Here is a 16,428-nt window from a genome sequence, read left to right as displayed (position 1 = left end):
TTCTATAAAACTCATAAAAATCAAATGACTTACAAACATATTGCTACGCAGTGTTGAAATTTGAAAAGTATTGTATTTCACAGCATGCTCATGGCTTCAAACTTGACATGGCTTCATAGATTTGCAGTATCTGTTCCTCATGGCAAGAAGGAATCACAGATTTAAACAACATTTTGGGCACTTAATTTAGAAAGGATTATCCTTTCTCGGGTTTACATATCATTTAGCACTAGTTAAAAAATTGAAAGAAGCAATTAGAAATGTGACCTGCAAAAATGTGACTATATCCATTTGACAACCATTGGGAGTATCTCGTTATCAGGAGTTCTGAACCATATGTATTTATGCATAAGGAGATTTCTTCAAAAGCAATGTTACTCATTTTGCCACAGTGGAAATGGATAAACTCCTAAAATATATATTGCCAAGAAAAAAGTGTCATACAGGGAAATGTGTACGTGTAGAGCATAGTAATATGTGCATAGATTTTTATGTTTGGAAATTTTAATGATGGATGCAAAAATTCATACTCTTCTTATGGAAATATGAGTATACAGCATTTCACAAACAGTTGCATAAGAATATCTTGAAGCTAATATCAAGTCCAGGAAACACTTCCATTACTAACATTACTGTCCTTGTCCTTCTATGTTTAACCCTTTCTTTGTTTTAAAATAATTCTTTGTGGTTATTACATATGAAAGCTGATTAAAATTGTTAGTGATAAAAAGAGGCAGAGACAATGAACGGTAAAACTTTTCAATTTCCTCAGCTGTAATCCATCAGTTCCTATTAGCAGTATCTGACTACCTTCTGAATAAGTATGCAGATTCATGTAATTACAGGGCTTGACATTGAAGAAATATTTTCAAAGGCAATATACAAAATGTTAGCCAAAGACTCTAGAATACTAACACATTATTTCTGTTTTTCCCAGCATCTTTAATGCTAATATGCATTGGGCTATCAGATTTTTAGTTCATAAAAAATCTCTTCTGAATGCAGCTCTCAAAACTTCTGAAATAGTTCATGGCTTGAGGATACTTTCTAGATACAGGAAAGTATCTTAGAAGAAGGAACTAAGGTAAAACTTCAGTTTTTATAAGGGAAAAATGCTGATGGAAAATCGTACTTGTATTGAAGTGGGAAAACCCTGTGGGATATAAACAAAACAAAGCAAATAAAAAAGTAAACAAACAAATAGTAACGTATAAGTAAATCCCCACACCGTATTTTTTAGCCAGAGCAAGTATTTTGTTTAAGAGAAAACTGTTTCTGCAGTCTGGATTTCAAAATCATTAGACAACTTCATTGATATGAACCTGTTTACAACTAGCAAAGATCTGAAAGACCATAAGAATTTCAGGGAAGCTGATCTAGTTGTTTATTCTCTTACTAATGCTTGAACATGAGTGCAGAATACTGTCTTTTGCAAAGGTCAATAATATACATGAAGTGAGCTTTCTGGAGAGACAACTTCTTATTACATTAATGAGTTAAATTTATCATTGTCTCATAGTTATCTGTTCTATGAAAACACATTATTTAAATGATGAAAACCTCTATCTGACTTTGAGCCCAATTAGCTTCTGAGAGACTTGTTAGATTGCTTCACTGAACCTCGTATAAGCAATATGAGAATCAATGTCTTTGCCTCTAAAGGTGCACTCACAATCTGTATTCTTTGCTTTTATTCTATGCTTTAAGTTTTCATTTGGCAGTTTGTGAAATTTTGCATCTCCCATTTAGGCCACTCCACTGAGTTCCAACCTTCCCCCATCTCTCCTTGTGTCAGTGATATGAGAGTAATGAAGCAACTTGTGTTTGGTTTTTACATAGTTTCCAGTCTAGTGAAACTCCCTTTTAAGTAGTTTCCTTTATGTGCCGTGGCAGGCTATGCCTGCAAGTTACAGCAGCTAAGAGGCCGGCCGCAGGGGGCTGAGACAGCCTGTGCTGTCTCCTCACTGTGACAAGAAGAGCAGACAGTGAGCCCCTGTGGCAGATTATGCACCAGCGAAGAAGATCATTGGTCTGGAGCGCTCCCCCGCCTTTTCTCCCTTATATGGACTTGTTTCCAGAAGAGTCTCCTTTGTTCCCTCCTGAGTTGTTTACAATTGGTTCATTTGAATTTCGTACCCTCCCCCTTATGTTACTATTGGTCTCTGTCCCTGTCCCTCTTCCCTCAAACTCTCCCGGTTGGTCTGTGCACCAAACCACTCCCCTTTTCCTTCCCCATATAACCCCTTGCCACTGGTTGTTCCGTGCCTTGCTGCCTTTAGACCTCCAGACCCTATGCCCGTCCCCGCCTCTCCATCCCGCCTCTCCGTCCCCAGGACCCTTACCCGATGGACCTACAATAATCCACTGGAAGACTGCAGGTAGCTTGGCTGCATGTTTTATTACTGCATGTTTTATTGCCGCGGGTCGTCAGGGCCCGAGAGGTCTCTCCCTCCTCTCGGTGCTGGCTGTGACCATGTGAGGGAGAAAACCTGTCCCTCTGCCTCCTCCCCGTTGCCACCGCGCTGCACCAGCTACTCGCCAGAGGCAGGGCTCGCCTCGGCGGGAAACATCCCCACTCACAGACAGAGACTGCTGGGCCATAACAGTCAGCGCTCTGGGCGAGGGCTGGGTGGACTTTCCCGGGCAGACGATCTCGCACTACAACAATGCGCACTAACAGGTGTTATAGATTACTCTCTTGTCAGTCTTGTCCAGCAAACCATGCTTTCTACAAAATAGAGTACATAAATAATCAACACTGAACTTTATGTTGTAAAGTCAGAATAAAATATGTAGACAAAAATGCGTATCTTTAATAGTTAGCCCATACTTTAAAACTTGTAAATGTTCTCATTAGAATTTAGTATTAATAATATAGTCTTTGAAAGCAAACTAACAACTTGTTTATTTTTATATATTTGGGACAATTAAGTACTGAAAATTATTAAAATCAAATTATTTCCTTTTTTTTTTAATGTATATTTAGAGGCAGGAGTGGTGCTGTGAGAGTGACAAATCAATTCACCTTATACAGGGAGAGGAAATTATCCCTTGTGGATTAGACATGAAATCACTGAGCTACAAGCAGCTGGTGATGCATAACCATCATTATAATTCCAGACTGTTGCATCATTTCTCCTAGTTTTATTTAGCAGTTTTAAAGGCAAGATAAGATATTTTTACGGCAAAAAATTTAGTGAACATGTGGAAATTAAAAAAAAAATTAAGAAAGGGTACCATAAATTTAAATTGGGATGATGGTTATGCACCACCAGCTGTTTATAGTTCAGTGATTGAGAATATAATTGACAAGGAATAATTACTACCTCTCTAAACAGGGTGAGGAGTGCTTTTGCTATGATAAGGTTGGAGAATGGCCATAAGGGGAAGGACCCAACTGTTTGACAGAAATATTTTTGACTTTTTCTTCTGTTTAATAGCTTTAACATTTGAGGCTAAATTCTGTTCTGGATTGTGTCTGTATGTCTCTGCTGGTGTCAATGGATTTGCCTCTATGTAATGGAATTTGAAAAAAATGAACTGACTTTGCATATATAATTGAAGCAGTCACAATGTATTTGCTTGATGGTCTAGTACAGCAATCAAATGCAGACCTTATGCTGTAACTATGTTTAAACCAGAGAAATTCTGCATAAGTCAATACAAAGACAAAAGGATCTATGACATTATGTGACAAACTATTTTCCCTTTCTTTAATTGAAGTATTTCTGTTTGATACTTGACAACAAATTTTTCAAGGAAGTCAGACTGTCATGAAAGGAAAATACCACTGAATCATCTGACAGCACAATTTGAATAGTCATTGAACTAAAGTCCTAGGAACATTTAAATACTTGGCTAGATATGTCATTTGAGCATGACATGAAAACCAAAGTGAAAACATTCCCTTGACAGGAAGGAACAATACCTTAAAAGTAATTTGGTATACTTGTAGAAAAATGGCATATGGCATAGGGACCATGACCCAGTACTGCAAAAGCTACATGACATTTCATACTCTCCATGTGTCTATCTGCCTTCCCTTTGAAAAATCATACAGTAAGTGAAAGGTAGAAAAATATTAAATTCTTATAAGTTTCAGAGAAGTATATGTTCAGGTGACGAGAAATAACTCTAGAGAGATGTTTTTATAGTTTTCAGAGATTCCACTTTATAGGCATCACTGTATGATAGAGGGCCTAATTTCAATTTGGTTTATCTTCAAAATACTATTCTCTTATTTAATCCTATTGCAGGGTAGTAATCCTCCTGTTGCCTGGTGTATGTAGGTGAGCACATTATATAAAATACGCTACTGATCTTTCATTGATCAGTGTTTAAATCAGTCATCAGTATTTATAACAGCAAGTCCTTAGTCCTCTCTTTGTAAACCTTTTCCTCCATAACTGGATCACTAAAGTTGCCCTTCTATAGGCAAGTTTTCTTGTCCCACAGGCTTATTCTCCAAAACTCCTTTTGCTGCATTCAAAACTGTACCATGTAGCGCAATATTTGGTCTTTAATATTCAGCATATAACCTCTTACTCCTTCACATAGTACTGAAACCTCAGACCATTTTACCATCAGTCAACCAGATACCTTTTTTGACATTACTGCATTCTGGTTATTTGTTCCCCATTGATTAAGTGGCCTAGACTTTTTCTTCTCTCTCCTTGTTTTATTACATTTCTCAAGCAACCAGGTTTTGTCAAGTTCAAAACATATTCTTACATTTAAAACTAGAATGTAGAACTAATAGTGCAAAACTCTGAAAAACAGCTAGAATGAGCAACTCATGTAACAGTGTTTTTCCCAGTAAAGGTAAAAAGTCTACCTCTGCCTTTGCTAGGAATGGTGCTTCCTTGGAGATTATAAGAGAAATGAGACAAATAATTTCTTCAGAATACCACAGGGATTTCAGCTCCAAGTGTAGCATACATATGTCTGAACTTTCAGTAGTATATACAGCACCATATATATATATGTGGTATATGCAACAACATTAAACCATATGTATAACAGTACATATGGAAAAATAAATCCCTATTAGAATAAAACCTGGCACAAAGGTCTCTTTCTGAGGAAAATATGAAAGAAAAACATGTACAAGATGATGGTCGTGCCATTTTATTCACTAATAACAACCATTTAGAGAACAGTATTAGAACATACACAAACTCTTCATGGTTATCATAATATTCCTTATAGTTAACATAACCATCTCACTGTTTCTAAGCTTCAAGCCACAAGCAAAATTCTAAATAAGAGAGATCAGAGACCTAATGGTCACTAGCTTGAATTCTCTTACGAAGCAGCAATTGCTTATCTCATCACAGTGTCATCACTAAAGGATTATTAGGAAAAGCACTGAATTAAAAATTAATAAAGTAAAGCCATTGATTCTCTTAGTTGCATAAACAGGTATATCATCAGTTATAAAAATATTATAATATATAATATATAATGATACTGTATAACATATAAAAATAATTTTTTTCAGCTAGATCCCTAGCTGAATCCAAGACATCCTTGATACAGTTGAGGAGAGATGAGGCATACAGCTCTGGGGGAAAATTCAAAGCTCCATTTCACAGATTACTTGGCTTTGAGCTGTAAAGAATAGTGCAGACTGAGCTGTTGCTGTCAACAAACACTGATAGATTAATAAGCAGAAGAAGATCTGGTCTTCTGCATAAAGCATGATATTTAATCAAGAAACATAGACAAATATGGTTCAAGTCCATCTTCAAGCTGTTGCAATTCGAATACAATTCTCTTGCATTTCAGGAAAGTGTTCTGCTGACTTAATTGCTAGCTACAGGGAAAGCAGTGGTCCTTCCATCATGTCGTAAAACATTAAACCCTTTTCTGTAGGGAATTTCAGAATTTTCTATGCTATGTGTCTCAGGTGACTGGAAACATCAGACACTTTGTTCTCAGCCAGGAAACCTGACCTTAGAAATAGGTAAGTGTTTAAATTCCTTTTCTGTGTGCTTAGTGTTTTCATTCACCTACTCCTGCTTTATAGATAAGACCTTGGGCAGGTACCACAGACTGAGGTAGATTTTTGGTCATCTTTCACAGACATTTTTCCAACTCAGGGCTTAAATCTATAATTGCTGAGTTCTAAAAATGTAATTGTAATGTTTTACAATTAAATTTTAGTTAATTATATATATTTTGGTAAGATGTACCTGCAAACGTGATACTGTGCAGTTACATACAAATAAAATTACTAAAATAATATTTGTAAAAGAAACAAATTGCATTGAAACAATTCTACTCTTACCCTTGTAAGAAATTTTTATTATTAGAGAAAATGTGATTTGATCTGTATTTGCATTTTTGGGTTACTCAGTAGCACTTGTGATTTTAAAATGTTGGGGTTTTTTTCCTTCCAGGATAGATTTATAAAGAGCAAGTCACTCTTCTGGCTCTCTTTTGCTTTCTAGATGACAAGACTGCAAGGTCATACATTGATACACGATGTTCGCTGTCACATCCTAACTTTGTTACCCTAAAGAAGGAGCTGGTGGATGGTGATTCTGTCCCAGTTGCAAGATGTTGGTGCTTCTTTAAGACATTTTCTACACTGTTCTTTTGGGAAATCATTCCTTTTATGTTTGGACAGTCTATGGTTCACTGCAAAATGTTACATGAAATCAAAAGACCTATCAAAATGAAGACAACCTACTGAGATTTATTAAATATACTTTTTCCACAAGACATCTTTTTGAGGTTTTGTCATCTTTTCCCATTTGCATTATAAAAGACATCAAGTACACAGCATTATAAATAAAACCTTAAAAAGGTAATCAGATAGGTATTTCAGAAGTCACCATTTTAGTTTCTATTCAGAAAACATAATAAAAGTGCATTGGGGAGGACACTGAAGCTGAAGAAAATAAAAGGGAGAAGAAAACCCAGAAAACATAATAATTTTGTTGTCTTCTAAGTCAGAATAAATTTCACTGATTTATACTTATTTGAACTCAAAACCAGAACCCTCTGAATCCTGCTGAGGTAACACAGAAAGGTATCAAACTCTCTAACTTACTTTGCTAACCATAAGAAAAATATAGGATAAAAGAGATGCAAAACAAGATGACACTGCTGCCTCTCTATATTTCCTACCATTGCTCAGATTACTGAGATTTCTGTTTACCCATTTCTCCAACCATTTGAAGTCCCTCTGGTCTAGTTGGCAGCACACCCATCTGGTGTATCAACTGCTCCCAGTTTTGTCTTGTCTGAAAACTTGCTGAGGGTGTATTCCTTACACCCCATTGTTGAGCTCATTAATGGAGATGTAAAAACAGAATTGGGCTCCATATGGACTCCTGGGGTACAGCACTAGTGACAGCCCTCCAGATGGACGTCATGCTTCTGCTGATCAGCACCCTCTGAATCAGGCAGTTCAGCCAGCTCTCAATTCACTTCATCTTTTCTCACAGTGTTAGCCCTGGAATGACATGATAGAGCTTGACACAGCCAGCTCAGGTACCAGTGCTAGTTTTTCTCTCTTCATGGTGCCGAGCTAAAGTCTGATCTTGTGACTGCCAACAGCCTGCAGGAGGGCATTGCTGGATTGCAGGCAATGAGCAAAACCCCTAAATATATTCAGCAGTATGCATCAGTGGTTCTATGCATGCCTGCAGAAACCAGGAAAGAGGCAGTGAGGCCTAGAGAATATATAGATTTATGGTGAAAATTCATGGTGGAAATATCAAATACCATTTCCATGTTAAGCTGAAAGGAGGAATCGGGAAATGCAAAGAGATGACATCTCAAGTTTTGAGGCAAGAATATTACCAGATGTCAGTAAAATTTCAGAAAATAATAAATTCCATAATATTCAGCTCACAGAACTGAGTAGACTAGAATAAGAATCTTTGCATCAGAAAGAGTTTAGAACAGAAGACAGGAAAGATATGGAGACAAACAGAAGAAAAAAAAATGAGAGCCAGGTTAAAATTTTAGGCTGTCCAGAATTCAACTATCTATTGTGTTTCATTATGAACAGATTTCTGTTTTATTCAAAATATCAAATCAAATTCAAAGACTCTGCTGGCTATTTTTAATGAAAACATGGAAAAAGCTTTTATGCAATCACCTACATAATTTGTTAGTGAGACTAGCCCTTTGCTAAGAAAGAGCGTTGATTGAATCCCTGGGCAGTAAAGAGCTAATGCACTGCAATACCTTGCCTCACTCCTCAATGACCATTCAATTGGGCAAGTTAGACCAGGATATGTTGGGAAAGGAAGGCTGCACAAAGGTACAGCAGCACCTTTCTGAAACCAATTTTCCAGTTCAGTTCTATGGTGACCACACAGACAGGGCAAGTGCAAAAGTGGGGTCAAGGCACAGTCAGGACCAATAGAGGGTACCAAGACCACCAAAAGACACTCAAAGCCCCCCAGACTACTTCCAGAAAGCTCCAGAAGACTGGACTTCATATGCTCAATTGTTTACATGATGAGCAAGAAACCTAATCCCAGAGAGGGAAAAATTTACCTACAAGAAGGTATCCCTACAAAGCCTGAGTGGCACCAGCAGGACCTTGGACACCCTATTGGCTGGATCAGTGCTGGACCCAGAACTGGTGATACCCTTTCCTCTCCTGTCTCACCTTCCTTTCATTTTGTCTTTCTTCCCTCTTTCTATTTATTCCCTATTTTTGTTTGCTAAAAAATTTCCTGAGGTTTTTTTTTCAATCCTTTTGGGTTTTGTCATTCTTTTTCAACCTGCAAATCTGAAGTGCTCCCTTCCACATAGGAGTAAGTAAGTAAGTAAGTAAGTACATACTTAATAAAATTATAGTAACTAAGAGGTACCAGCTACTGAAAGGAAGGTGCTAACCCCTGTATCAGCAGTGTACTGTCCTATAATATATATATATTCTCCATCTGTATGGCCACTTAAAATAATTTGCTAAATCTCTCTGGGTTTCATAACGTCAGTACACTTCCACCTTTCCATAAATAACCTCTAAAGTTGCAAAGCAGATCAGTTACTGTCTAAATATGTCTTTTTTTTTGTTTGTTCAAAGTGCCAAATTACTTGCAATGTATGCAGGAGAAGCTTCTGTAGAAGCTAATGATACTGAATTCAAATGTCAAACTAAAGAGGTGAAAACTTGCATCTGTCACCAGTCAAATTTCCAGCACATGAATCTCCTTTTGGATGATGCACAAACTGTTAGAGCAGACTCTCTGACATGTCAAGGCATGCCAAAAAACACTGTGACAGAGCACTTCAAATGCTCCTGCTCTTAATACTCTGAGCCAAACAACTTTTGTCCTTGATCTCTTAGACTTTTCATTGAACAATTGACTAGTGATGGTTGCATCCCTTTGCCACTGCTGTTAAAGTTTTATTTGCTTAAAACAATCAATATTTTCATGTACTTTGAGAGTCTTTCAGGTTTTGTTGATGGATATGCAGTATCTAAAATACACTTTAAAATGCCAGGAGTCTGGTTGATTACTTCAGTATAGGATAGCACAGATATGTGAAGTGAATGAAAACTGACAAACTATATATCCTTAGGCCAGTACTGTAAATGAAAGAAGTAAGTGCATCTGACACTTAGGAATAAAAAAGAAAAAAAAAAAAGAGAGACAACTTTTGTGGCTATAGCCTGAGAACATTATAAAAAGATCAAGAAATACACAATGGATCATAGATTTGAAAATTATAGTACCTGGTAAAGAATACTAGGTCATCTCTATTGCCCAGATTAAAAACTGTGATAATATATTTACAAAAAATCAAGCCATTTTGTACTTTTGCCTATCTTCCATTATTAGTATGGACTGCATATATGTAGAAATATTGTAAAATTTAATTTCCAAATAAATGAAAGGAGGGATGCCTACAGGATATAAAAAAATAGCCATAGAAATAGAATTAAAAGGACCTTTCCTGAACAAATTCAAAGAAACAGGAAAAAAGTAAAAATCAAACCAAAAAAGTAATACTTTATTTTTCCAAGGAAAAATGTTGCATAGTAAAATGGAATAATTAGCTGGAGTTGTCTGTTTGAGGTCTGAATGTAAATCAGCATTGTTATACACACACAGTTTAATAAGTAAAGGTTTATGGCACCAGCTGACTTGGTACTTTCTCATAAATTATATCCTGCATTCATTATGTCTCTGTAAAACTGTCATAAAAGGTGTGTGCCATTCATATTTTTCAGCTTACTTAAAAAACCATTAAGGTTACAATTGAAAAAAAAAAAGCTCATTATGTCTAAGATGCAATATGTTGGCAAATGCTTTATATTTAAATATGTTAATTAAAGCTACATATTTTCTCATGGAAGACATTTTATTAAGTTTGAAACATTTTTAGAATAATGAGACACATGTAGAAAACAGTTTTGCAGACAAAGAAATCATAAGTGTTCAAGAGTTAAATTAATTTAAGAGGGTTTATTCTTTCTCTATGTACCCACGGTTTTGAAACTAAAGTCAGTGGGGCATCAAGGAAGGCTATAAAATTGTTATGAAACTTCCGTACTGAACTTGAATTATTTTGTTTGTTTAAATTTTCAGGTACGGAAAAAAAATGTAAACATAAAAGAAAAAGGACTTAGCCTTGTCCTGTTAGTATAACAAAGAAACTCAAATATATTATTTTCATTGTTGATGTCTTCTGGATATTGTGCAAAAACAAAACAAAACAAACCAAACCATAAGCTCTTTCTGTAGTTTTCTATATACAGGAGTGATATGCAGTCAAGCTTTTCTCATCCTTTAATCAGTTTTAATTTATTATAGTTGTATAACTGTATATAGTATCATTATATATACTTTATATATACTTTGCATTTATTAAACAATAAGATGAAAATACTCCATACAGCTATTATGCAATCTTATTTTAAACATTTACATGGAAATTCAAGTGGAAAGACAGGAACCTTTTAATTTTTTTTTCTTAAATTTCTTTGCTCCAGTTTTTCTTCCATTAATCCATCAGTATTTTATAAACACAGTGCTAGTCTTCTTGGGATTATTTTTTTTTAAATACATCATCACCTGCATAACTAATGTGCCCCATAAATCCTCTTGATGCACCAAGAATGACCTTTCTAAAAGTAAAAATGTATTAGACATAGATACGACAATAGATATACTATTTTCCTTTACCATAAAAATGTAAAATTGAACCTGTTCTGACTTGCATTGTCAGAAAAGCAAAGCAAACACCAATACATTTATCAAAAAAAAAAAAAAAACAAAAAAACCCAAACAACCAAACGAACCAAACAAAAACCCCAACAACAACAAAAAAACCCCAAACCAACCAACCAACCAACCAACCAACCAACCAGAAGGTAGTTTGAGTTTCCTTACATGAAAATGTACATGTTAGAAATTTCTCATCACATTTGGAAAATTTAGACTCTTTTAAAAAGATTTTTACAGCTCCAGTGCTGGAATCACAACAGTGGAGTCACAAACAACCACAATTTTTGTCTTGTTTATCTACTTATGAAGCCGTTAGATATGAAGGCATGGAAAGATAACTAACAAACATATTGCCAATTTTTCATAACAATGAGTGATTAAAAAAAATTAAGATTATATTCAGAATTCAACCTAACATTCAGCACACCTCACCTCTTTTTAGAAATCATAAATCTAAACTGAAACATTTTCTGATTAGAAACATATATCATTCCAAAATAAATGCTTGTATGAGAAAAATATGCTTAGTGACATTTGATACCACTTGGAATTATGAAAGTGCCTTGGAAATATACAAAGTGAAAATTAGATCTAATAGTCTAGCTTTTAAGTAATGTTATCTATTACCCATTCCTATATATTTTCTATTATTATATCATCTATTCCTCTTACCATGTGTGAATAAACAAATCTGTAAGTGTAATGAAATCCTAAGAATTTGTATCTTATTGCATGATCCTACATATGAACTTCTTACCTGACCATTTCATTAACTGAATACTACAGTCAAAGTAAAAGCAAGAGAGAAGTACACCTTTATTTCCTCCACAGTTCTATAAAACTTGAATCAGTTTTCGTAGTTTAGGCAAACATGGTTCAAATGCTCAAACTTAATAGCTGTTTGTTTGATTTTCTAAGTAGTTTTTTATTTCGTGTTTTGACTAAGACCCCAAAGGATACAGCCAACATGACTTTGTTGGGTTTGGTCTGCTTTTTCATCACATGCAGGTTAAAAATATGACTCAGATCAAATCACTCATAATCCTATAATCTCTCAGAGAAAAATTATAAGAAAGCCCCTGACCTTCATTGAAATATGAAATTAAAAAAGAGGGTATTCAAAACACCATGAAAAACAAAACAAAACAAAACAAAACCAAACCCCAGAACTCATATTTTTACCTACAGCATTCTAAAATACTGCTTAATATCAAAAATGAGTACATGGATACATTCAAAGTTTTGCTTAGTTTCTGACTCTAAAACACATATGCTCAAATTTTTGGAAACTTCATTATTCACAAGATAGAAAGAAAAACAAAGAAAAAGGTTTATGATTTCTCTTTATACAATGGGGTTTCTGGCCAGACATATAATTCTTTTTACCAAACCCACATTTTTCTTTGTCTCTGTGTCTTTCTCTCTCTTCTGTCACTGTTAAAATAATCGAACTGCAGCAATGATAGCAGCCTAGAAATTGTAGTGTCTGTCACTAGCCTGAAATCTTGCAGTACCCCACAGTTCATGCAATTAGGATTTTTTTTCAGAGCATGTTCAGAGTCTGACCCATGATATACAATCTCAATTTTCAATAAATGCTTGGAAAACTTGGAATGTTCTTGTGATTTAGACATAAAAAATTGCTTTGCCACATCTGTTAGTCTGACCACATCAGTCTGACCCTTGTTCTAGTCTGTCAAATTTATATAAGCCAGAACAAAACTTAAATCAGACATATTTTGCCATGGGTCTCATTGTAAGGAAAAATATGTGCTTAAAAATTTTATGTCATTTATATTCTCTCTATTTCTTGGTGTATATATGTGTCACAAAATACTATCTTCGTTTTCAATATTTAGCCATGCAACAGAAAAAATCTTTGAAGCAAATTGAAATCCATCACACCTTTTGCTGAGATGCTAAGTTATATTCTTTAGAAAAATGCTTGCTCAAGCCATCTAGGCAATGCCACAGAAACAAGTATTAAGACTAGATTGGTTTTTTGCATAGAAAATGCCATGATACCAGTAAACGCCTATAATTTGCAAATAGAATTAAAAAAAAAATAATTTATTTGTATATGTAAAAATTCATTCTGAATCAGACTTTCACCTTCTGTCCTGTAATATTAAATATACAGTTCTTAATGGAAAAGAAGTTCTCTTTCATCACCATTTGAACTTTGAGATTGGTGTATTTCCACAAAACACTTCCAATCATTCAACATTTTTAGACAGGAAAATCATCTCCCCAAAAGTCTCTGGCAAACTCTGGAATACAGTGATTTATGTTCTGTCTAGACCAGACAAGCTTTTTAAAGGAGGGATTAAAACTACACTCAGACGTGATGAACATTTAATGAGCTAACTCCTGTGGAAAGAAGGGCTTTTTTTCTCTGCTTAGTCATCTAAATTCTCCGTGGCAATCCTAAAATATTAGGATTTTTATTTCCCATCATGATACCTTGACATATATTTCTTTCCTGAAATATAGAGGAATATACTGCAAATCAGGTCAGGAAATTACAGGGAAATAATGCTGAGAATAGGAATAGGCATTGTTTAGTTCACTGAGGCACCCATTCCCCAAAGACAGTTATTTTAAAATGAGTTTTAATTATTCATTCTAAAGCAGCCATCCAGTTCCTGAATGTAGCTATAAAATATTCAAAACTTAGTATGAAGAATGACAAATGAAAGTCCTGTACTGTACTTTAAAAGTGCATATTTAACTTCAGAGTTGTTACCGAAAATATTTCTTACTAGTCATTCTAAGGTATAAGAAGTTATATGCATCAGCTATACTGGAGTTACAAAGGAAGCCTTAAGTCTTAGCTATTTAAATATGAAATTGCTAATTCAATTTCTTACTGAAAGAAGTAGAGTCACAGAAGGGAGTAAGCATGTGCCATTCTGACCATATGCAATATTTTTATTACTAGATCGGATCCCTACAACCTCCAAGGTTTCTGATGATCTTATTTTCCCCCTGGTCTCTGGGACTTTCATAAGATCATTACCCTCTGCTAGTGCTCTATCTCCTGCCTGATGACACATGGATTGCAATCAAGCAGTCCTGTCTAACAATAATTTTACATTTCTGAGCATGAAAGGAGCTGCGTTCTGAAATCCAAATCAGTACCTTGTTTGGAACATGGCACATGCCATATGGCTTCAGAGATATGTTGTCCCTTCTTTCTGTCCAATCACAAAACAGTTATTTTAATTCTTTCTGATTTAAGCACAGCAACTAAACACACTTTTTATCTTAAATTTTGTGAAAATATGAAACAGGAAAAATCCCTACATCAAGACAGTCCTTTCCACCAGAATTGAGAACAATTTGATTAAAAGCTACAGGATATTTTCTTTTCTCTGAGAGCAAATATTTTACATATGAGTTAACATGAAAATGGATATATTCAGTCTAGATTGATGTTGAGAAGAGCAGAATAGAGAAACACTAGTGTTACAAATTCAGCCATTCCTCTTTTTCTTAGCTTCCAGAGATGCATAGACAACTAAACTAGATTCATAAGTTTTCATAAGTTCCAAGAAAATTCCAAAGATACTCAAATATAAGTAGCATGTTGTTATATATTTTATGTATTTACATTTGTCTATACATATATATACATAAAGTGCTGGAATAAAGAATTTACTAAGACCAAATCAGCTGCCTCTTATGTGTGAATTAGTGTCTGGAATGAGAACAGAAAATATCTCTTAATTCCTGCATTGAGATTTACTACATTGAAATTTTGATAAAAAATTCATAATAGTACCCAGAAAAACACAAGAGTTATTCTTTCTGGGGGCAGAATATTTTAGAAAAGGCTACTCTTATTAATATATATCATTAAGTGGAAAAGAAGCAGGAACTATATGACTTTGCATCCCAGTAGTGACTTTCAAGTGTATTTTAACATAAATTAATATAGGCAAAAAGGCATGATCAAAAACATAAATAAGGGATTTTTGCTGTGTCTCATAAATCTATTAATCAATTAAATTAATTGAAAAAATAGTCAGGGAAATCTGGGCCACACTTTTCCATCTAATACTGATAGGATTACATCAGAGGATTTTTTAGGTAAAATGTATCATCATGTTGATTTCCAAAACTGTTGTATAGAGCTGAAGTTTTAACATATTGTTGTGAAAGTAAACTTTGATATTATGATTAAATATTGTTTCACTTGGTGTGGAGGATAATTTTTTCAGAAAATATTCAACGGAATACAAACATACATAGTTATTTCAAATATATCAACATTTATTTGAAATGAGATAAATACAATTTTAAAATGTTCTAGCACTTCTGGAACCATTTTTTTGACACAGCATTCTAATTATTAATTTACATGAATCTGTAATGCTTTTGCTATTGGTATCTACATATGTAACTATAAATTTTCACTACTTGGAAGTAACCTATTTTGCCCAGAGAAAGAAAAGCTCCTTTTTGTGAACAGTTCATCAGCTTTACACTGATATTGACAAGGTTTTGCCTATACCCTTCAGGATATCTGCTTATTGTTTCTCATTTCTCCCTTGATTTTAGGGCAAATATGCAATTCTGATGCAATACTCCTTTATTCTTTTTCTTCACCAATATTTCTGATAGGGAATTTTGGATACCTATATCTCATCATTCTAATTTACTCTAAAAAAATGATAGTAGTAGTAGTAGTAAAAATTATTTCACGTTGCTTATGCACTAAACTCCTAGTTTTGCTTTTTTCCCCTCTATTTCAGTGTTTGATTTTTTAAATTTTAATTTGCTATAAAGGAATACAAAATATTCAGTAAATTGGGCCATTGTTTTTCTTCTTCATTTTTTATTCTAATCCTGCTTCTGTTGCCCAGGACTCATGGAGGTAATATTTTTGCCCGCATTAGCTTATTTTATTCACTTATAAAGTGCTTCCTTCAAACCTAAGCTGAATGTTGAGAGGCAATATATTAACAACTCTCCTCCTTTGTGAATCAAACAGACTCATCATTTCAGCATGAATATCCTTGATAGACTTTTGTTGATTCTTGCAAAAAATTACGTCTTTTCTGGTTGCTTAGGAAGACAGTCTAATGAACTATAGCTTTGCAGCAGTACATTGTGTCATCTGTCTTTAGACTAGTTATTTTGTTTTTGGGATTATCAATTTCATATCCCAGATAGCTGTACAATTTTGAGAATCTTTTGAAATTAGATGATTGAAAAATTACTG

At 34.5% G+C, this 16,428-nt stretch overlaps 1 long non-coding RNA gene across 1 annotated transcript; it reads left to right on the top strand.

Moving 5' to 3' along the window:
* The first annotated feature begins 2,237 nt into the window (after positions 1-2,237).
* Positions 2,238-7,734, top strand: LOC146440213 (uncharacterized). The gene is made up of 3 exons (XR_014851372.1): positions 2,238-2,378; positions 5,875-5,965; positions 6,453-7,734. It is a non-coding gene; the product is annotated as an uncharacterized LOC146440213 (long non-coding RNA).
* The last annotated feature ends 8,694 nt before the right edge of the window (positions 7,735-16,428 follow it).

The sequence above is a fragment of the Lichenostomus cassidix genome, chromosome 3 (genome assembly GCF_008360975.1).
Source record: "Lichenostomus cassidix isolate B80296 chromosome 3, HeHo_3.0, whole genome shotgun sequence".
In the NCBI taxonomy this organism is placed as follows: Eukaryota; Metazoa; Chordata; class Aves; order Passeriformes; family Meliphagidae; genus Lichenostomus; species Lichenostomus cassidix.
Note: the sequence above shows the minus strand (reverse complement) of the source record. Positions and strands in the feature narration are given on the sequence as shown.